Source organism: Chelonia mydas, chromosome 1, assembly GCF_015237465.2.
Source record: "Chelonia mydas isolate rCheMyd1 chromosome 1, rCheMyd1.pri.v2, whole genome shotgun sequence".
NCBI classification, from domain to species: Eukaryota; Metazoa; Chordata; order Testudines; family Cheloniidae; genus Chelonia; species Chelonia mydas.
In genome coordinates this window covers 168,438,021-168,460,057 of record NC_057849.1, presented here as the reverse complement: position 1 = coordinate 168,460,057, position 22,037 = coordinate 168,438,021, and the positions used below count along the sequence as shown (strand labels likewise).

At 54.2% G+C, this 22,037-nt stretch overlaps 1 long non-coding RNA gene across 1 annotated transcript in view; it reads right to left on the bottom strand.

The window, feature by feature from the left end:
- Positions 1–1,689: 1,689 nt before the first annotated feature.
- The window catches only part of LOC122464102, a 426,264-nt gene continuing 405,916 nt past the window's right edge, over positions 1,690–22,037 (bottom strand). The window contains exon 3 of the long non-coding RNA XR_006287978.1: positions 1,690–1,876. This is a non-coding gene — a long non-coding RNA (uncharacterized LOC122464102). The remainder of the gene's footprint in view (positions 1,877–22,037) is intronic.

The following is a 22,037-nucleotide window of genomic DNA, read 5'->3' as shown; positions in this document are numbered from 1 at the left end:
CAAAATGCCATTGGCCTTCTTGGCAACAAGGGCACACTGTTGACTCATATCCAGCTTCTCGTCCACTGTAACCCCTAGGTCCTTTTCTGCAGAACTGCTGCCGAGCCATTCGGTCCCTAGTCTGTAGCGGTGCATGGGATTCTTCCGTCCTAAGTGCAGGACTCTGCACTTGTCCTTCTTGAACCTCATCTGATTCCTTTTGGCCCAATCCTCTAATTTGTCTAGGGCCCCCTGTATCCTATCTCTACCCTCCAGCGTATCTACCTCTCCTCCCAGTTTAGTGTCATCTGCAAACTTGCTGAGAGTGCAATCCATGCCATCCTCCAGATCATTAATGAAGATATTGAACAAAACCGGCCCGAGGACCGAGCTTTGGGGTACTCCACTTGATACCGGCTGCCAACTAGATATGGAGCCATTGATCACTACCCATTGAGCCCGACAATCTATCCAACTTTCTATCCACCTTATAGTCCATTCATCCAGCCCATGACTCTCTAATCTTTTTCAGAGTCACTGCTTCCCAGAATAAAGTCACCTATCCTATAAGTATGGCCTACATTCTTTGTTCCCAGATGTTTCATTTTCCATTTGGTCATATTGAAATGCATATTGTTAGCTTGCACCCCACTTACCAGAGAATTCTGCTTCAGTGATGTGTCCCCTTTATTATTTACCACTTCCCCCAATTTTATTATCTGCATATTTCCTGTGATTTTGTTTTCTTTCAGGTCATTGATAAAAGTGTTAAATAGCATAGGGCCAAAAATGAATCCTTGAGGGAGCCCACTAGAAACATGCCCACTCTCTCATTCCCAATTTACATTTGCAGTTTGTTACTGGGCAGTTAGCTAGTTTTTAATCTACTTAATGTGCACAATGTTAATTTTGAATTGTTCTAGTTTCTTCCTCAAAATGGTGTATGGAACCTGAATCAAATATCTTGTAGAGTCAAGTATATTATATCAACACTACCTTTATCAAACAAAGTAGTAATCTCATCAAAATATTAGCTTGACAGGATCTATTTTGATCAATCCATATTGATAGGCATATTTTACCCTTCTTTAATTCTTTATTAATTGAGTCCTTATCAGACATTCCATTATTTTGGCTGGGATTGATATCAGGCTGATAGGTCTAGAATTATTCAGGTCATTCTGTTTACCCTTTTTAGATACTGGTTCAACACAAGCTTTCTTCCAGTCCTCTGGAACTCTCCCAAAGTTTCCAGACATTGAAAATCAACATTAACAGTTCAGTGAGTATCTCAGTCAGCTCTTTTAAAATGTTTGGATGCAAATTAATCTGGATTTACTGATTTTAAGATGCTTAACTTTAGTAGCTTCTGCTTAACATCCTCCTGAGTTACTAGTGGATTGGAAAGAATTTCCTAATCATTACGTGAAATAACTAAATCATCTAACATTGTTCCCAAATACAGCACTGAAATATGTAGTGTCTGTTTTCCATTATTATTGACAATTCATTACATGTCCTACTATGAACTACTACTACTACTACTAGGCAAAGTATTCTAATACAGTGGTTCTCAAAGCCGGTCTGCCACTTGTTCAGGGAAAGCCCCTGGAGGGCCGGACCGGTTTGCTTACCAGCCGCGTGTGCAGGTTCGGCCGATCGTGGCTCCCACTGGCTGCGGTTCGCCTCTCCATGCCAATGAGGGCTGCGGGAAGCGGTGCGGGCCAAGGGACGTGCTGGCCGCCCTTCCCGCATCCCCATTGGCCTGGAGCAGCTAACCGCGGCCAGTGGGAGCCGCAATTGTCTGAACCTCCGGATGTGGCAGGTAAGCAAACCAGTCCGGTCCGCCAGGGGCTTTCCCTGAACAAGCGGTGGACCGGCTTTGAGAACCACTGTTCTAATATACCAGGGATCGGTAACCTTTTGCCCACAGCCCGCCAGAGTAAGCCCCCTGCCGGGCTGGGTTGGTTTGTTTACCTGCTGCGTCCGCAGGTTTGGCCGATCACGGCTTCCATTGGCCAGTGGGGGCTGTGGGAAGCGGCATGGGCCAAGGAATGTGCTGGCCACTGCTTCCCACCGCTCCAGGCCAATGAGGGCTGCGGGAACCTGCGGGGCCTGCGGACGTAGCAAATAAACAAACTTGCCCGGCCCACCAGGGGGCTAACTCTGGTGGGCTGCAGGCCAAAGGTTGCCGATCCCTGTAATATACTGATTAGAGAAGCAGCTGTTTCCATTAACTGTTATCCTGGATTTTTTTTTTTTTTTTTAGAGAGAAAGAAACTGAAAACAGCAATACCTTAATACACCACTGAGTGTTTATTTTTATTTCAAGTGTTAGTATTTCCTTACAACATAAACAAGAGACATTTTGATCTGGAAAATAAGAGTACACATTGGAACATCATATATGTAGTGGTTACCCTTAATGATTTGAAACATAAAATAAAAAAAAATATATTTCAACTATTTTCATTTCACTCATGTCACATTATGTAGTGTTGTACATAATGATGTCTCCTGTCGTCTTCATGTGATGACTCTACATGTTATGCACTGCTATTACTGATATGCCACAACTTATAAAATAATAAAAATATCAAAATAAAATATCATTTTGAAACACAATTTTTTATTTGTTTCCCCCTCCCAAAAATGGAATTTTTCAAAATGAATGTTTTTTTAAAAAATGCTTTCCCAGGACACTTAATCAAAATTGTTGTTATGAAAAAAAATTGGTTTTGTCAGAATGGCATTTTCCAATGGAAAAACTGTTTGGATGAATATTCTCCAACTAGCACTAGTCTCTGTACAGGTAGCAGATCTGGTAGCAGATCCAGCATAAGATTGTGGTTTTCGTGTGAGTAAATGTTTGATAGATTAAACAGGTTTTTATTTAATAAAAATACTGTATCCCTTTTCACACCTCATTTAATAATAAATCACTTTTTTATCTGGTACTCTTGTGTGTTACCTAAATGCTGGTGAGAGAGAACCAAAAAAAAAATTATAATTATAATAATTATAATTATAATAATAAGACAATTACATTTTCCCCTTCCCCTTGTGCTGTGTTCCCCAGGATCCCTGCTAGGATTTGAGAAGTAGCATTTTAGGCCTTCCTCAGGACAACAGGCAGAACTCCCTGATGGTGAGGGTCTTATATACCACCCAGATTGCATGCTTTTTTGGAAATGACCCTAAAGTAGAGTATCACTGATTTCCCCCCCCCGCCTTTTTTTTTTAAACAAAGTAAAGGTCAGGAAAGAAATGAGAGAAAATGTCCTTTTGAACCTTTTCTCACTGTTTGTTTTATTTTTGTACTTAAATATTTTCTGCAGCATTTAAGCTTTCACAAAAAGTTTCTACATTAAGGAATAACAAAATGTTAATTACTTTCCTACTCCACTGATTTTTAGTGCAGAGCCATTTATGCTGTTTAGTGAGAAATATTTACTTTCTAATTACACTCAGTGTTGTCATTCTGGTTTGGAAAAATGTCCTTCCAAATGTAACTCGATACTATATTCTCTTTTCAGAGTAACAGCCGTGTTAGTCTGTATTCGCAAAACGAAAAGGAGTACTTGTGGCACCTTAGAGACTAACCAATTTATTTGAGCATAAGCTTTCGTGAGCTACAGCTCACTTCATCAGAGAGCTGTAGCTCACGAAAGCTTATGCTCAAATAAATTGGTTAGTCTCTAAGGTGCCACAAGTACTCCTTTTCTATATTTTCTTTGCGATTCTACAGAAACTGACAAGAAGCTCTGAGAGGTGTGCACTGACTTTCTGTATTATTATTTAGTGAAACAATGTGTGATATAGTTATTTAGTGGCAGGCCAGGTTGGTTTGTTTACCTGGTGGGCTGTGTGCCAAAGGTTGCTGATCCCTGTTTTACCCAGTTCTCAGTCAGACAGTACTAACAGTTTCTTGCATGAGGGAAGCCACTCAATGGATTCTCAATACCTAGGGTATGTTTTAGGGCTTTACTTCACACTGTCTGGTATGGTATCTAGTGATTATCAATTCCCCTGCATACTCCCAGGCAAAATTTTACAAGCCTTTGTTATCCCTGATAGACTCCCACTAGATACAGAGGAGGTGGGATTGGCAGTTTCATGCATGCAAATAGTATGAAGAAAATCAGGCTAGTTGATAGAATTAAATGAGTATTAAGAGCTTTAAAATTGATTTCAGATTATGACTTATGTGACAGGGTCTGGCCAGATGGCTACAGGAGAGTGATCCTGTTGGGATCTGGGAAGTGGGCGGGTGAAGCCCGCTACAGAAGAGTGATCCTATTGGGATCCAGGAAGTGGGCAGGTGAAGTCCGCTACAGGAGTGTGATTTTTTTTTTTGAAGCAGAAAAGAATTTTATTTGTGTAACACTTAGGAGGAATCACCAAAAAAGGATAAAGCAAAACTATGCAACAAAACAAAAGCAAAAACAAGGTATAACACAGCAGCCTTCAGGAGGGAGAAGTGTTCAGGCTAGCCTGGGCCCAGAGCAGGGGGGCTTCCTCGACACTCGTGGTCTTCCACCCTCCTGAGTTACCTGGTGGCCTAGAGCGGAGGGGCTTCCTCGACACTCATGGTCTTCTGCCCCCTCGAGTTACCTAGTGCCATGCCCAGTGTCACCGATTATCCCTCTCCTGAGAGTGCCCAACAAGATGGGCACGGCTGCGGGGTGGGCAGTTTGGGGGTGGGGGGGTTGTACACCCATGTGTTATAGGACCCCTCCTAGGTGACAGTGATGATGGTATCCACAGCGGCAACGGCTGGGGCTGGGGTCTCTCGCTCTTCCCCTCAATCAAAGGGTCAGACGGAGGGAACCAGATGGGGTCACCGAGCAGAGAACCTCGGACAGCGCCCAGCGCTCCTCGAAGGTGTCAAGGGAGTCGGTGGATGCTGCCCAGAGGAACTCCACCCGGATTCGTGAATGTACTGAGGATCGGAAAACGGCCCTACAATCGCAGGATGCTTCATCAGCCAACCTCCTCTCTCTGGTTTTATAAATGGCTGTTTTAGCTAGGGCTAGGAGGAGGTTAACCAGGAGATCTCACGATTTTGTGGGGCCACGGATGGGGAGTGTGTAGATAAAAAGGCGAGGGGAAAAGTGTAGCCAAAAGCGTAAAAAAATATTTGTGAGGAGCCGGAAAAGGGGTTGCAGCCTGGCACACTCCAAATATACATGCGCCAGGGTTTCCCTCATATTGCAAAAAGGGCAAGTATCCGGGATGGGGGTGAACCGTTTCAAAAACACGCCCGTGCTCACAGCCCCGTGAAGGAGCCGCCAACTAATGTCCCCGATGGGCCTCGGGACCAAGGTGGAATACAGGCTGGCCCACCGGGGTTGCTCACCCTCTAAAGGTGGCAGGAGGTCCCGCCACTTTGTATCGGGGTGGGACACCAGGGTGTGGGCGTGAAGGGTGTGAAGCGTGAGTGTGTATAGATATTTCCGTGGCGCGATTTGGAAGCTGACCGGCTGCAGTTCATGCAGCCGGCTCGCAGTGAAAGGGTGAGGGGTTTGTTGGGATCTACGGGGTAGGAGCCCAATTGAAAGGTCCGGCGGGCCTGGGGTAGAGGGTGGGCGGTGTGCGCCCTGGCGCAGGGCTCGGTTGAGATAAGCCCGAGCAGCGGGCGTCAAGGCGGCCTTCACCTCCTGAAACACGTGCCGGGGGGTACAAGGTCTGGAGAGCTCCATGTGCCGAGTGAGCGTCACGGGATCCAGCCAGTCTCCCTGGTCGTAGTCCAGGAGGTCTCCGACTCTCGTGACTTCTGCCAGGACCAAACTCTGATGCACCGAGCGGGACTCCGCCTCCTGCACACGGAGCTGGGGGTTGTGTAGCAGGGGCTCCGCGAGGAGATCTGCTCCCACGGTGGCCGCCACGGACCTGCCCATTGAAAACAGTTTCGAGGTCCAGAGGAGGTCCTGGTAGAAGACCGGCAGCCCGGAGAGGTCTCGCGGAAAACCTCTCGGACAAAGATAAAAGAGCTGCCGGTCGTATCGGAGCCCTTGGAAATGGCGCAGGAAGGCGTGCGCCAATATGCTCCACGTCAAACTACCTGCACTATAATGCCCGGAGATTTATTGGTGGACATGCGATGGAGGGCTTCCGAGAACTCAGCCAGGGTGAGAGGCAGCTCTAGCCGGTCTTGGTCGCCCACGCTGACCGTGGGAAGTTCCTCCCAGAGCATCCTGCAAGCGCCAGGATCGGTCGGATCCGGGGAGAAAAGGCTAGTGTAGAAGTCACGGACCCTCCCACACATCTCCACTGGATCTGTGAGGGGGCGCCGTTTTCTGTTAGAAGGCAGGTGACGTGTTTCTTGGCCCCCCTCATTTTCTCCAGGGCGTAGAAGAAACGGGAGCCGCGATCCATCTCCCGAAGGAGGGGGATACGGGATCGAACAAAGGCACCTCGGGCCCGATGGTCCTCGAGGGTCCAGAGCTCCTCCCGCTTCTCCTGGCACGCTCCGCAGAGGAACGGGTCCTTGGGGCTGGCGGCCAGACGCCTCTCCATCTCTAAGACCTCCCGTTCCAACTGCTCTATCGCTGCATTTCTCCGCCGGCTGGTGCCCCGGGTGTAGTCACGGCAGAAGAGCTTGGCGCTCACCTTCCCTAGATCCCACCATCGCCGCGCCGAGGGAAAGGCACGCCGCTGCTCTTGCCAGGCCAGCCAAAACTCCCGGAAGGACGTCACGAAGCCCACATCCTCCAACAGGCTGTTGTTAAAGTGCCAATAGGCCGGCCCCGGCCTCTCTGCACGGAGGGAGGCTGTTATGGTGGCTAGATGATGGTCGGAGAATGGGGCCGGCCGAACAGTGGAGGAGTGGGCCTGTGAAAGATGGAAACGGGATAAATAAATACGGTCCAACCGAGAGTGGTGTGACCGATGGGCCTCCACCTGGACAAAGGTGAAGGTGGAAGTGTCATCTGGGTGGTGGTCACGCCAGACGTCTACTAGGGAGTGATGTTCGACTATTTCTCGGAGAATGTTCGCAGCGGCCGAGCTCAGCTCGGCCCCTGAGTGGTCCTGTTCCTCGAGGATGGTGTTAAAGTCCCCTCCCAGGACTAAGCACTCGTGAGAATCTAGGGTGCTGAGGAAGTCGGACACCCGCTGATAGAATTGCGGCCGCTTCGGGCTCGTAGCCGGGGCATAGATGTTGACGAGGTTGACCACAAGCCCCTCCATATGGACTCGGAGATGCAGCAGGTGACCCGGCACGGCCTCAGTGACCCTTAGCACCTTGGGCCGTAGGTTGGGGGAGAACAGGGTCGCCACTCCAGCTTGTCGAATCGTGAAGTGGCTGAAGTAGACCCCGTCCCCCCACTCCAGCCGCCAGCTGTCCTCGTCGGTCAGATCCGTATGGGTCTCCTGCAGGAAAACCACAGAGTACCCCCCTTCCCGAAGGTAAGAGAGCGCCTGGGACCTGCGGAGAGCCATCTTACAGCCCCTGGTGTTCAAGGTTGCAATAGTGAGGGGCATCATGTGGAGGGCTGGGGGGTGGGGGTTCCTTGTTGGCGGGGGTGTTCGCGGCCCCCGGCGGGTCGCGCAACAATCCGTGACCCATCCCATAAGTGAGTAAATCGTCACGGAAGCTGCGGGCCCGCCCGTAGGCCGCGGCACCGTGCCTTCCTTTCTCTTTTCCCTCCTTTATAAGGGCCCTTGTGGCCTGAAGGATTTGATCAAAGTCCCCCCATAGCTGGAGAGCTAGCTGTACCCTGTTGCGGGAGCCACAGATGTCTTCTAAAAACTGTCGCAACGCTTTTCGCAGGTCATGGGGGGGTGGGGTTGCGATTTCCGGGTTATTCCCTGGTGGGGCTCTTGGTGCAGCCTCGTGGTGACCACCGATGGGGTGTCTGACAGGCTAAAGTTATTAGGTCCGTCTCAAGCCTTGGCGTAGAAGAGGATGGTGGAGGGAAAATTGCAGCTCCTAATGGGTCATGGCAGCAAAATGCAAAGGCTGCTCCTTGGGGAGGGATCCGCAAAAAACGGGAAAGAAATAACCCCAGGGGCGGCAATAGCATTGAGGAGGAGGTGGATTGGGCAGGGACGGGGGTGGGGGCGGGGGCAGAGGCAAGGCTCTGGGCTGCGGGAGGCAAGCAGCTAAGAGGTGGTGCCTCCTGAACAGATTCGAGGGTTAAGGGGGTGGGGAGGGGGCTCCCAGTGATTCTAGGCGCAGGCTCCGTGGTGGATTTGGCAGCCATGGCTTCAGGTGGTGGACCACCTTCTGCAGGGTGCTCGTCCGGGAAGGCGGTTCGGGGGAGGGAGCATGGGGAAAGAGGGTAAGGTTGCCCAGATCGAGGCCAGCCGGCAGTAGGTCATTCTCTCCCTGGGTGACCGGGGTCAAACCTAGGGCCTCGATCTCCACATACATGGAGGAAAGGTCATCTTCTGCCACCCCAGGGGTTTCCCGCTACGACGGTCGCTTCGGGGTTCGCGTGGGTTCGGGTGATATTCGGGCAGAAGGGGCTTCCTCGGGGTCTCGGAGGGGAGGGTCTCCCGTGGAGGGGAGATTCTACCTTCCAGTGCTATTTTGTCTTCCCCTCCTGACACCGGCGGATGGATCTCACTCGTGGGCATAGCGGAAGGCTCAGTGTCAGTGCCTCCCTTCCTGGTCTTCCGGGGGACCTCCGCATCAGATGGGTGCAGCGGAGCTTGAGCCTTCCGCTTGCCTCACTTTCCCTAGACTAGGGTCCAGCCCTCCATAGCATCGTCTGGGGGCTGGTTAGCAGGGGTCGTGTTGGGGGACAGAGGTGATGGTTCATGGGCTCGGGGGGGTAGCGGTGAGGCAACGTGAGCGGGGGGCGGTTCTCCTTGGGGCGGACCCTCTCCTATGCCCGGTAATAGCTTTGCTGCACCCTCCTCCATAGGCTCTGCTGGATTGTTAATAGCAAGGGTGGGACTCCCTTGCTCGTCTGGGCGTTGCAGGGGAGGTGTCTCTTGGGCCCGGGCAGGAGCAGCGGTGGATCGAGCAGGAGGAGAGGTGGTTGCAGATCTCGGGTGGCCAGGGGCGTAGGCAACGACGGAGCCGATGTCCTGCCGGGTCTCGGGGTCTCGGGTGCCCCTCCCCACCGGGCCAAGGGGCAGTCTCTTCGGACATGCCCCGCTGATCGACAGAGGTAGCACCGGGCCTGTCCTGTGGAATAGTAGACCCGATAGCGGGCTCCCTGGTAGGGGACTAGGAAGGACCCCTCAAGCGCCTCTCTGTCACGCGCCGGCAGCAGAAGCTGCACTTGCCGGCGGAACGAGAGGACGTGACGGAGGGTGGGGTCCTTGCAGCCCAACGGGAGAGGGCTGGTGACAGAAACGGGTTTCCCCAGGGTGGAGAGAGCGGGTAACAGGGTGGCATTGGGTAGACAAGGAGGGACGGAGGTCAGGACTAGGCGGACGCCTAGGTCTTCTAGCGGCTCCAGGGGGACAAACACCCCCCCACCGCCAGGCCCTTCTCCACCGCCTCCTGGGCGGCAGCCTCCGATGCTAAGAAAACGACGACCTTCCCATACATTTTGGAGGCTGCCACAATGGCCGTGGGTCCTACCACCCTCGCCAACGCCTGCACGTATGTCTCCACATGGGGCGAGGCGGGCACCAGGAGGCAATTGATGCCATGCTTCCTGGTCATGGTGGGAAAGGGGCCTCGGCCGCTATTGATGGTAGCGGAGGCAGTGGGTGGGCGAGATGACGAGGCGGCAGGCGGGGGTGGGGCTGCCACCACCCGGGCATACACCCTCGGGGCCGGGGGAGGGACGCTCGCAGAGCTGGTGGAGGGAACAGCGGGGAGGGACTCCATGGTCGATGACGAGGCCACAGCGGTGGGGGCAGCCCCTGCCATGGAGGGCTTGGTGGTTGTGGCGGGGCCCTTCCCCTTCTTCGCACCCTGGCCTTTCCGGCTAACCGGGGGGGATTTCCTAGAATCTGGGGGGGCAGTGAGCGTAGCAGCGGCAATAGTCGCCCCGGTGCCTCCGGCTGCCGATGCCCCAGCGGTGGCGGTGGCAGGTGTTTCGCCAGCAGTGGTGGGGAGGAGGGCTTGGGGGTTGGGCGGGGGGTAGGTGGGGGAGGAGCAACTGAGGTTTTTAGAGGGGTCTCACCCCTCTCATTCCCCGCCATCGTAAGCAGGGAGAGACGGGGAGACACCAGAAGGAGGAGGGGGGAGGGGGAAGCAGATTAACCACTTCTCCCTGTTGGGCTGCAGGCAGGGGGTGGCCAAATGGGTCGGACTGGACAGGGGAAGGGAACAGGAGTTGGGGTCAGGTAGTGGGGCAAACTGTGGGGTGGGCAGTCCGGGGGCGGGGGGCGGGAACGCGGACCCACGCGCGTTTATCCAAAGAGTCTCGTTTGGTCAGCTGTTCTGTCTGGTCCGGATGATGGAATTCAAAGTAAGCAGTTGAGGCTAGAGGCAGATGGCAGGTTGCCAGCAGGGACGGACGGTGGGGGGGCCGTGACGGTTGTAGTAGTGTTGGGACTGGGGCACTGATGGATCGGGGGCAGCTTCGTGCCACACGCCCTGTGCCCCTACAAAAGCAGGTAAGACACAGTCAAACTCCCCTCACACGAGAGTACAGTTCAAAAGTTACTCAGTCTTACGGCCCCCTCCACGATGATTTGTAGCTTCACCGGGCGATGTCTCTGTCAGCTGTCTTCTCTCCCGGTCTTTGTGGAGCATTCCAAAAATGCCAAGCAAAGATAAGAAGACGATTAATTGCCGGTCCATAAACAAACAGCAAAACGGTTGGGTCTGGGGGCGTCCACTCCCCTCCTCTGGGGAGCGGGTCGGCAGTCCTCCCCCCTCCTCCGGGGGTTGCAGCTGAAGAAATAGCAGCATCCGAGGGCAGGCGTGGTGGGGCTGGCAGGCAAGCTGGCAGCCGACCAGCATTGGAACGGCAGCAAAGAAAAAAAAAAAGCAAAAAAAAACAAAATGAAGAAAAAGCTTCTGGCCCGGTCGCGGGGGAGGAACTGAAGCAGGGGCAAAAAGCAAGGAAAGCCCAGGCCAGAGAGCAGCAGCAGGATTGCAGGCTAAGTAGGTCCCTTTTCCCTGGGTTAGGTAACAGGGAAGGTTTTTTTTTTTTTTTTTTGAAACAGAAAAAAAATTTATTGTGACAAGTACAAGAATTACCAAAGAACCAAATCAAAGTATGCAACAAAACAACGCAAACAGAAGGTATAACACAGCAGCTTTCAGGAGGGAGAAGTGTTCAGGCTAGCCTGGGCCCAGAGCCGGGGGGCTTCCTCGACACGCGTGGTCTTCCACCCCCTCGAGTTACCCAGTGCCGCGCCCGGTATCACCGATTATCCCCCCCCGAGAGTGCCCGGCAAGATGGGCACGGCTGCGGGGTGGGTGGTTTGGGTGTGGGGGGGGACACCCACGTATTATAGGACCCCTCCTAGATGACAGTGACGATGGTGTCCACAGCGGCAATGGCTGGGGCTGGTGTCTCTCGCTCTTCCCCTCAATCAAAGGTCAGACGGAGGGAACCGGACGGGGTCACCGAGCAGAGAGCCCCGGACAGCGCCCACCGCTCTTCGAAGGTGTCAAGGGAGTCAGTGGACGCCGCCCAGAGAAACTCCGCTCGGATACGTGAATGTACTGAGGATCGGAAAAAGGCCCTACAATCGCAGGACGTTTCATGGGCCAACCTCTTCTCTCTGGTTTTGTAAATGGCTGTTTTAGCCAAGGCTAGGAGGAGGTTAACCAGGAGATCCCGCGATTTTGTGGGGCCACGGATGGGGAGTGTATAGATAAAGAGGTGGGGAGAAAAATGAAGCCAGAAGCGCAATAGAAGATTTGTGAGGAGCCGAAAGAGGGGCTGCAATCTGGCACACTCTAAATAGACATGCGCCAGGGTTTCCCTCACATTACAAAAAGGACAAGTATCCGGGATGGAAGTAAACTGTCAAAAACACGCCCGTGCTCACAGCTCCGTGAAGGAGCGGCCAACTGATGTCCCCGACGGGCCTCGGGACCAGGGTGGAGTACAGGCTGGCCCACCGAGGTTGCTCACCCTCCAAAGGTAGCAGGAGGTCCCGCCACTTTGTGTCGGGGCGGGGCATCAGGGTGTGGGCGTGAAGGGTGTGAAGCGTGAGTGTATACAAATATTTCCGTGATGCAAGTTGAAAACTGACCGGCTGCAGTTCATGCAGCCAGCTTGCTGTGAAAGGGTGAGGGGTTTGTCGGGATTGGCAGGGTAGGGGCCCAATGGAAAGGTCCGGTGGGCCTGGGGTAGAGGATGGGCGGGGTGCGCCCTCGCACAAGGCGCGGTTAACATAAGCCCGAGCAGCGGGGGTCAAGGCAGCCCTCACCTCCTGAAGTACGCGCCGGGGAGTACGGGGGCTGGAGAGCCCCATGCACCGAGCGAGCGTCAGGGGATCCAGCCAGTCTCTCCGGTCGTAGTCCAGGAGGTCTCCGACCCTCGTGACTTCCGCCAGGACCAGCCTCTGGCGCACCGAGCGGGACTCCGCCACCTGCACACAGAGTTGGGGGTTGTGTAGCAGGGGCTCCGTGAGGAGATCTGCTCCCACGGTGGCCGCCACGGACCTGGTCGTGAGAAACAGTTTCCAGGTCCGGAGGAGGTCCTGGTAGAAGACCGGCAGCCCGGAGAGGTCTCGCGGAAAACCTCTCGAACAAAGATAAAAGAGCTGCCGGTCGTATCGGAGCCCGTGGAAGCGGCGCAGGAAGGCGTGCGCCACTATGCTCCACGTCGAACTACCTGCACTGTAAAGGAGCCTCTGCAGGGCCTGGAGGCGGAAAACGCGGACCTGAGTGTACAGACATTTCAGGCCCTGCCCTCCTTCCTTCAGGGGTAAATGAAGAACTCCGACAGGGGCCCAGTGCATTCCTGACCAAAAGAACTCTAGAATCAATCTCCGGAGGTGGGACAGGAAACCCGGGGCCGGGGCCAGGGTGTTGAGCCGGTACCAGAGCGTGGACAGGACTAGTTGGTTAAGCACCAGTGCTCTCCCTCGGAGGGAGAGACATCGGAGTAGCCTCGTCCATTTCCGGATCCGCTCTATCACCCCGCCCTCTAAATTTTGCCAGTTCTCCGGTGGGGAAGGGTGCGTGGCGGAAAGGTAAACGCCGAGATAGAGCAGAGGACCCTCGCTCCACCGGATGGTCTGAAGCGCGGGTGGGAGGGAGCTTGCCTGCCGCCAGTCCCCTACCGCCAAGCCAGAGCTCTTGACCCAGTTGACTCGGGCGGAGGAGGCTGCCGAATAGATGGCCTGGCATGCCTCCACTCGCGCCAGGTCGCCCGGGTCCTGGACCACGAGACGCACGTCATCGGCGTACGCCGACAGGACCAGCCGCAGCTCCGGCTCCCGCAGCACCAACCCCGTCAACCTCCTGCGGAGGAGACAGAGGAAAGGCTCGATCGCAAGAGCGTACAGCTGGCCTGAGAGGGGGCACCCCTGTCGCACTCCTCGCCCGAAGCTGACCGGTTCGGTCAGGGTCCAGTTGAGCCTAACCAAACACTCCGCGGAGGCATACAGCACCCGGAGAAAACTCACAAACTGAGGTCCGAATCCAAACGCCTGCAGAGTGCTCAGGAGGTACCCGTGGTCTACTCTATCAAACGCCTTCTCCTGATCAAGAGACAGGAGGGCGAACGACAGACCGTCTCTCCGCCCGAGTTCCAAAAGGTCTCGGACTAGAAATAGGTTGTCAAAAATGCAGCGACCTGGGACAGTATAGGTCTGGTCTGGGTGGATCACGTCCGCCATCACGGACCCTAGCCGCAGCGAAATTGCTTTCGCTACGATTTTGTAATCCGTGCTAAGGAGTGAGACGGGACGCCAGTTTCGTAAGTCGCGGAGGTCCCCCTTCTTCGGCAGCAAGGCAAGCACTGCTCGCCTGCACGACAGAGGGAGGACCCCGCCCTGCAAAGATGCAGCCCAGACAGTGACTAGGTCTGGGCCGAGGATGTCCCAGAACGCGCGGTAAAACTCCACGGTCAGCCCGTCCATGCCCGGAGATTTATTGGTGGGTATGCGGCAGAGGGCTTCCGAGAACTCCGCCAGGGTGAGAGGCAGCTCCAGCCGGTCTCGGTCGCCTACGCTGACCGTGGGGAGTTCCTCCCAGAGCACCTCGCAAGCGTCAGGATCGGTCGGATCCGGGGAGAAAAGGCTTGTGTAGAAGTCGCGGGCCCTCCCACACATCTCCTCCGGATCCGTGAGGGGGGCGCCGTCTTCTGCTAGAAGGCAGGTGACGTGTTTCTTGGCCCCCCTCGTTTTCTCCAGGGCATAGAAGAAGCGGGAGCCGCGGTCCATCTCCCGAAGGAGGCGGATGCGGGACCGGACGAAGGCACCTCGGGCCCGGTGGTCCTCGAGGGCCCGAAGCTCCTCCCGCTTCTCCCGGCACGCTCCGCAGAGGGACGGATCCTTGGGGTCGGCGGCCAGGCGCCTCTCCAGCTCCAAGACCTCCCGTTCCAACTGCTCTATCGCCGCATTTCTCCGCCGGCTGGTGCCCCGAGTGTAGTCGCGGCAGAAGAGCTTGGCACGTACCTTCCCTAGATCCCACCATCGCCGCACCGAGGGAAAGGCACGCCACTGCTCTCGCCAGGCCAGCCAAAACTCCCGGAAGGACGTCACAAAGCTCTCGTCCTCCAACAGGCTATTATTAAAGTGCCAATAGGCCGGCCCCGGTCTCTCTGCACGGAGGGAGACCGTTATAGTAACTAAATGATGGTCGGAAAAAGGGGCCGGCCGAATGGTGGAGGAGTGAGCCTGTGAAAGATGGAAACGGGATAAATAAATACGGTCCAAACGAGAGTGGTGTGACCGATGGGCCTCCACCCGGACAAAAGTGAACGTGGAGGTGTCATCTGGGTGATGGTCACGCCAGACATCCACTAGGGAGTGATACTCAACTATTCCCCGGAGGATGTTCGCAGCAGTTGGGCTCAGCTCGGCCCCTGAGCGGTCCTGTTCCTCGAGGGTGGTGTTGAAGTCCCCTCCCAGGACCAGGCACTCGTGCGAATCTAGGGTGCCGAGAAAGTCGGACACCCGCTGGTAAAATTGTGGCCGCTTTGGGCTCATTTGCGGGGCATAGATATTAACAAGGTTGACCACGAGCCCCTCCATACGGACTCGAAGGTGCAACAGGTGGCCCGGCACGACCTCAGTGACCCCCAGCACCTCGGGCTGTAGGGTGGGGGAGAACAGGGTCGCCACTCCAGCTTGCCAAGTCGCGAAGTGGCTAAAGTAGACCCCGTCCCCCCACTCCAGCCGCCACCTGTCCTCAAAGGTCGGGTCCGTATGGGTCTCCTGCAGGAAAACTACAGAGTACCCCCCTTCCCGAAGGTAAGAGAGCACCTGGGACCTGCGGAGAGCCATCCTACAGCCCCTGGTATTCAAGGTTACAATAATAAAAGGCATCATGCGGAGGGCTGGGGGGGTGGGGGTTTCTCAGTGGCGGGAGTGTTCGTGGCCCTCGGCGGGTTGCGCAGCAACCCGTGACCCATCTCATAGATGAGTAGATCGCTTTGGAAGTTGCGGGCCCGCTCGTAGGCCGTAGCACCGCGCCTGCAGTGCCCTCTGCCCTCCTTTATAAGGGCCCTTGTGGCCTGAAAAACTTGTTCAAAGTTCCCCCAGAGCTGAAGAGCTAGCTGTACTTTATTGCGGGCACCACGGGTGTGTTCTAAGAACTTCCGTAGTGCATGCCGCAGCTCATGGGGGGATGGGGTTACGGTTCCCAGGATACTCCCCAGTGGGATTCTTAATACAGCCTCGAGGTCCGCTAAGGCGGGTAGGCAGGGTGCGGACCACCGACAGGGCGTCTGACAGGCTGGGGTTATTAAATCCATTTCATGCCTTGGGGTGGAAGGGGATGGCAGGGGAAAAATTGCAACTCCTAATGGGTCGCAACTAAAAAGTGCAGAGACTGCTCCCTGGGGGGAATCTGCAACCCCAGGGGCGGCAAGAGCATTGCAGGAGGGGGTAAACTGGGTGGGGGCAGGGGAGGGGGCAGGGGCAGAGGTAAGGCTCTGAGATTCAGGAGGCAAGCAGCTAAAGGAAGGTGCCTCCTGAGCAGAGTCGAGGGTTAAGGGGTAAGGGAGGGGGCTCCCAGTAATGCTAGGCATTGACTCCGCGGTGGTCTTGGCGGCCGTGGCATCAGGTGGTGGACCACCTTCTGCATGGTGCTCGCCCGGGAAGGCAAGCAGGGGGAGGGAGCATGGGGAAAAAGGGGCTGGGGTAAAATTGCCCATCCCGAGGCCAGCTGGGAGTAGATCATCCTCTCCCTGGGTGACCGGGGTCAAATCTAGGGCCTCAATCTCCGCGTACACGGAGGAGAGGCCAACGCCTGCTACTCCGGGGGTCCCTCCTCTAGGGCCCGCTTCAGCAGTCGCCTCGGGGTTCGCGGGGGGTTCGGATGGTATCCGGGCAGAAGGGGCGTCTTCAGGGGTCTCGGAGGGGAGGGTCTCCCGTGGACGGGGAGTGCTGCCCTCCAAAGCCAGTCTGTCTTCCCCTCCCGACACCAGCAGATGGACCTCACTCGTGGTCGTAGTGGAGGGCTCGATGTCAGTGCCTCCCTTCCTGGTCTTCCGGGGGGTTTCCGCGTCGGATGGATGCAGCGGAGCTCAAGCCTTCCGCTTGCTCCGTTTCCCCTGGACTAGGTTCCAGCCCTCCATAGCATCGTCTGGGGGCTGGTTAGCAGGGGTCGTGTCGGGGGGCGGAGGCGATGGTTCAGGGGTTCGGGGGGGCAGCGGTGAGGCAGCATGAGGAGGGGGAGGGGGTTCTCCTTGGGGTGGGCCCTCTCCTATGCCCGATAATATCTTTGTCGCACCCTCCTCCATAGGCTCCGCTGAAGTGGTAATAGTAAGGGTGGGACTCCCTTGCTCGCCTGGGCATAGTAGGGAAGAAGTCTCCGGGGCCCGGGCGGGAGCAGCGATGGATTGAGTAGGAGGAGGGTTGGTTTCAGGTGCTGGGCAGCCAGGGGTGTCGGCAACAACGGGGCCGATATCCTGCCGGGTCTCGGGGGTCTCGGGTGCCCCTCCCCTCCGGGCCAAAGGGCAGTCTCTGCGGACATGCCCGGCCGAGCGGCAGAGGTAGCACCGGGCCTCTCCGGTGGAGTAGAAGACCTGATAACGGGCTCCCTGGTAGGGGACTAGGAAGGACCCCTCGAGCGCCTCCCCGTCACGCACCCCCGCCGGCAGTAGAAGCTGCACTTGCCGGCGGAAAGAAAGGACGTGACGGAGGGTGGGGTCCTTGCAGCCCAACGGGAGAGGGCTGATGACAGAGGTAAGTTTCCCCAGGGCGGAGAGAGCGGGTAACAGGGTAGCATTGGGTAAAAAGGGAGGAACGGAGGTGAGGACGAGGCGAACGCCCAGGTCTTCTAGCGGCTCTAGGGGGACGAACACCCCCCCCACCACCAGGCCCCTCTCCACCGCCTCTTGGGCGGCAGTCTCCGTAGCTAAGAAAAAAACGACCTTCCCATACATCTTGGAGGCCGCCACAATAGCCGTGGGTCCTACCACCTTCGCCAACGCCTGCACGTATGTCTCCACGTGGGGTGAGGTGGGCACCAGGAGGCAACGGACACCGTGCCTCCTGGTCAAGGCGGAAAAAGGGCCCCGGCTGCTGGTGATGGTAGCGGAGGCAGTGGGTGGGCGAGATGACGAGGCGGCAGGCAAGGGGGAACCTGCCACCGCCCGGGCATACGTCCTGGGGCCCGGGGGAGGGGCACTCGCAGAGCTGGTGGAGGGAACCGCGGGGAGGGGCGTTGTGGTCGATGACGAGGCTACGGCTGTGGGGGCAGCCCCTGCCATGGAGGGCCCAGATATTTTAGCGGGGCCCTTTCCTTTCGGCCCGCCCTGGTTTTTGTGGCCAGCTGGCAGGGGGTGCTTAGAACCTGAGGGGGCAGGGGGCGTAGCAGCAGCAGTAAGCACTCCGGTACTTCCTGCTGCCGGTGCCCCAGCGGGGGCGGTCGCAAGTATTTTGACAATTGTGGTGGGGGGGGGGGAGGTTGGGGGTTGGGCAGGGGGGGGGGTGGGGGAGAAACAACTAAATTTGCCAAAGGGGCCTCGCCCCTCCCATTCCCTGCCATCGTGAGCAGGGAGAGACGGGGAGACAACCGAAAGGAGAAGGGGGGGAGAGGGGGAGGTGAGTTAACCACTCCTCCCTACTAGGCTACAGGCGGGGGAAAGGAGGAAAAATACCAAATGGGGTGGACAAGGAGGGGGGGGGAATTCAATAATAGGGGCAGGCTGTAAAATAAGCAGTCCGAAAGGGGGGGGGGGGGTATAAACCCACGCACGTTTGTCCAAAGAGTCTCGTTTGGTCAGCTGTTATGTCCGGTCCGAAAGGCAAAGTCCAAAGCAAACAGCTGGATCCGAAGGCAGATGGTAGATTGCCAGCAGGGACGAAGCAGCGGGGGCCGTGACAGTTGTAGTAGTGGTGGGGGGGGTGAGGGGGGCACCGATGGATCAGGGGGCAGCTTGTTGCCACACCCCCTGTGCCGCCACAAACGCGATCAAAACACAGTCAAACTCCCCCCCACGAGAGTAGAATTCGAAAAATTAGTCAATCGTACGGCCCCCTTCACGGTGATTGATAGCTTCGTAAATTATTTCTCCTGTCTTCTGAAATCCTTCTTCTCCGGCCATGTTGGCTGTGTTCCAAGGCTTCCGGCATGCGAAGAATGTTGTAGAGATAGTCCGAGCTGCCAGCAAAGCGGCTGGGTCTGGGGGCTTCCACTCTCCCCTCTGGATAGCAAAATCAGCAATCTTCCCCCCCTCCTCCGGGGGTCTCAGCTAAAACAAATAGCTGCGCCCAAAAGCAGGCGAGGGGGGGGAGTGGTGCCGGCTGCAAGATGGCAGCCTGTCAGCACTCAAACAGGAGCAAGAAGCGGCAGAAATCAAACCAAAACAAAAAAAAACACAAAAAGCATCCGGCCCGTTCGGGGGGGTAAACTAAGGCAGGGTCCAAAAGTAAGAAAAATCCAGGCCAGGGGGCTTTAGGAAAGAATAGAAAGCAAATAATTAAGGAGCGAGCTAGGGACGGTCCGTCCTCCAACAGGGAAGGTTCCAGAACAATCAGGAACTTTCTAGAATCAATTAAGGCAGATTAGAACACCTGCAGCCAATCAAGAAAATGCTAGAATAAATTAAGGCAGGCTAATCAAGTCACCTGGGTTTAAAAAGGAGCTCACTTCAGTTTGGTGCGCGTGTGAGGAGCTGGGAGCAAGAGGCACTAGAAGCTGAGAGCGAGAAAGCGTACTGCTGGAGGACTGAGGAGTACAAGCTTTATCAGACACCAGAAGGAAGGTCCTATGGTGAAGATAAAGAAGGTGTTGGGAGGAGGCCATGGGGAAGTAGCCCAGGGAGTTGTAGCTGTCGCACAGCTGTTCCAGGAGGCGCTCTAGACAGCTGCATTCCACAGGGCCCTGGGCTGGAACCCGGAGTAGAGGGCGGTCCCGGGTTCCCCCCAAAACCCCCCAACTCCTGATCAGACACAAGAGGAGTTGACCTGGACTGTGAGTTCACAAAAACGGTGAAACTGAGGGCTGCCGTGAATCTCTGAGGCGAGCAAATCTGCCAATAAGCACAAGACCCACCAAGGTAGAGGAGGAATTTTGTCACACTTTCTTTTCTGTCCCTCCTCAGGACACGGCCTCTGTCTAAAAATTCTCCATTCTTTTATCATCTGCCTTACTTTGTGTTGACCAAATTAGTGAAATCATTATCCCATCTAATCAAAGACTTTATGAATTGTTTACAGATACAAAGCTCCTGCTGCCCTATGATTTGAGATTGAATAATTATTTATAGGTATTCTTGTTATAAAATGTAACGTTTAAAAATATATATTTACCAGTTTTCATCCCTGAGTTATTTTTATCAAATTCTTCACTCAGTGGTCTACCTACTACCCACTGATAGAGGACATACTGTGTAGCTGCTGGAAACCTAATTACACAATTTTTCTTTTAGGACATATATAGATTTAGTAGGAATGTTCCACTTTAACTACACGAGACTCAATCTTCATAGTTTCATTTTCTGTCTTGCCTGCTCTTTACTGGGGAGAAAACTCCAAGTTGTCTTTTATCTTTACTCCAAATTTAAAAAAAAAAAAAAGTTCTCCAAAGACAGTGTCTGCCAGTCTGTGTACATGCACATTAATACCTGGCATTTTGAGTGTAAAAAGTGTTTTGTATGTTTTTAATAAAATAGATTTTAATATCAATCCACTTTAGGGCTAGCAATATGCCTAAAGCCTGATATTTGAATCTCCCTTTATCCCAAGCAAACACATTTTTGTTAACTTTAACTTTAAATGCAAACTCCATCAACACAATCTCTATTGTGTGGATACATACCAAGGATCTGAATGTGAAGGGGCCTTGGTATTAGTTTCTGCAACTTTGACTTACAGTATCTGAAGCCTGCATCCCAAGCAAGGGGAAAAAATCATAGGGAAAGGTTGCAGACCAAGCATCTCAAACAGGTGATTAAGAGAAAGCAAAAAGCCTACAAGGAATGGAAGATGGGATGGATCAGCAAGGAAAGCTATCTCTTGGCAGTCAGAAAGTGTAGGGATAAAGTGAAAATTGCCAAAAGCCAAGCAGAGGTGGATTGTGCAAAGGAAATTATAACAAATAGTAAAAGGTTCTATAGCCATATAAATAAAAAGAAAACAAAGTAAGAAGTGGGACCACTAAGCACTGAGGATGGGGTGGAGATTAAAGATACTCTAGGCATGGCGTAACACCTAAACAAATACTTTGCCTCAGTTTTTAATGAGGCTAATGAAGAGCTCAGGGGTAGTGGCATGATGGCAAATGGTCCCACTCAACTTCCCATGCTCCCCAAAACCCTCTCTCTCATACCTCTTGAATCTTCCTGGCTCCTCTGGATCCCTCTGAAGAGAAGAACAAATAACAGGAAGGCAGGCAAGTGACAGAACTAACAAGAAATTATGAGTAGAACATTCTAGTTCTGCCATCTTGATTTCTCAAGGATAATGGTCTCCAATGATCCTCTGAGCTGACATGCTTCTGTTCTGGCACTTACTCTAGGCTGTGCTTAACTTGCAAGAGCTATTCCTAAATTATTTTGTTACTTGGTTGTTTTAGAAGGGAAATGACAAGGAAAGGGACAGGTGGCAGTTGAGTTTAAAGTTGCCCATCTTTAAAAAAGGGAAGAAGGAGGATCTGGGGAACTACAGGCCAGTCAGCCTCACCTCAGTCCCTGGAAAAATCATGGAGCAGATCCTCAAGGAATCATTTCTGAAGCACTTAGAGGACAGGAAAGTGATCAGGAACAGTCAGCATGGATTCACCAAGGCCAAGTCATGCCTGACTAATCTAATTGTCTTCTATGATGAGATAACTGGCTCTGTGAATGAGGGGAAAGCAGTGGATGTGTTATTCCTTGACTTTAGCAAAGCTTTTGACCCAGTCTCCCACAGTATTCTTGCCAGCAAATTAAAGAAGTATGGGCTGGATGAATGGACTATAAGGTGGATAGAAAGCTGGCTAGATTGTTGGGCTCAACGTGTAGTGATCAATGGCTCCATGTCTAGTTGGCAGCCGGTATCAAGCCGGAGTGCCCCAAGGTCGGTCCTGGGGCCGGTTTTGTTCAATATCTTCATTAATGATCTGGAGGATGGTGTGGATTGCACCCTCAGCAAGTTTGCAGATGACACTAAATGGGGTGGAGCGGTAGATACGCTGGAGGGTAGGGATAGGATACAGAGGGCCCTAGACAAATTAGAGGATTGGGCCAAAAGAAATCTGATGAGGTTCAACAGGACAAGTGCAGAGTCCTGCACGGAGGACAGAAGAATCCCATGCACCGCTACAGACTAGGGACCAAAAGGCTAGGCAGCAGTTCTGCAGAAAAGGAACTAGAGGTTACAGTGGACGAGAAGATGGATATGAGTCAACAGTGTGCCCTTGTTGCCTAGAAGGCTAACAGCATTTTGGGCTGTATAAGTAGGGGCATTGCCAGCAGATCGAGGAATGTGATCGTTTGCCTCTATTTGACATTGATGAGGCCTCATCTGGAGTACTGTGTCCAGTTCTGGGCTCCACGCTACAAGAAGGATGTGGAAAAATTGGAAGG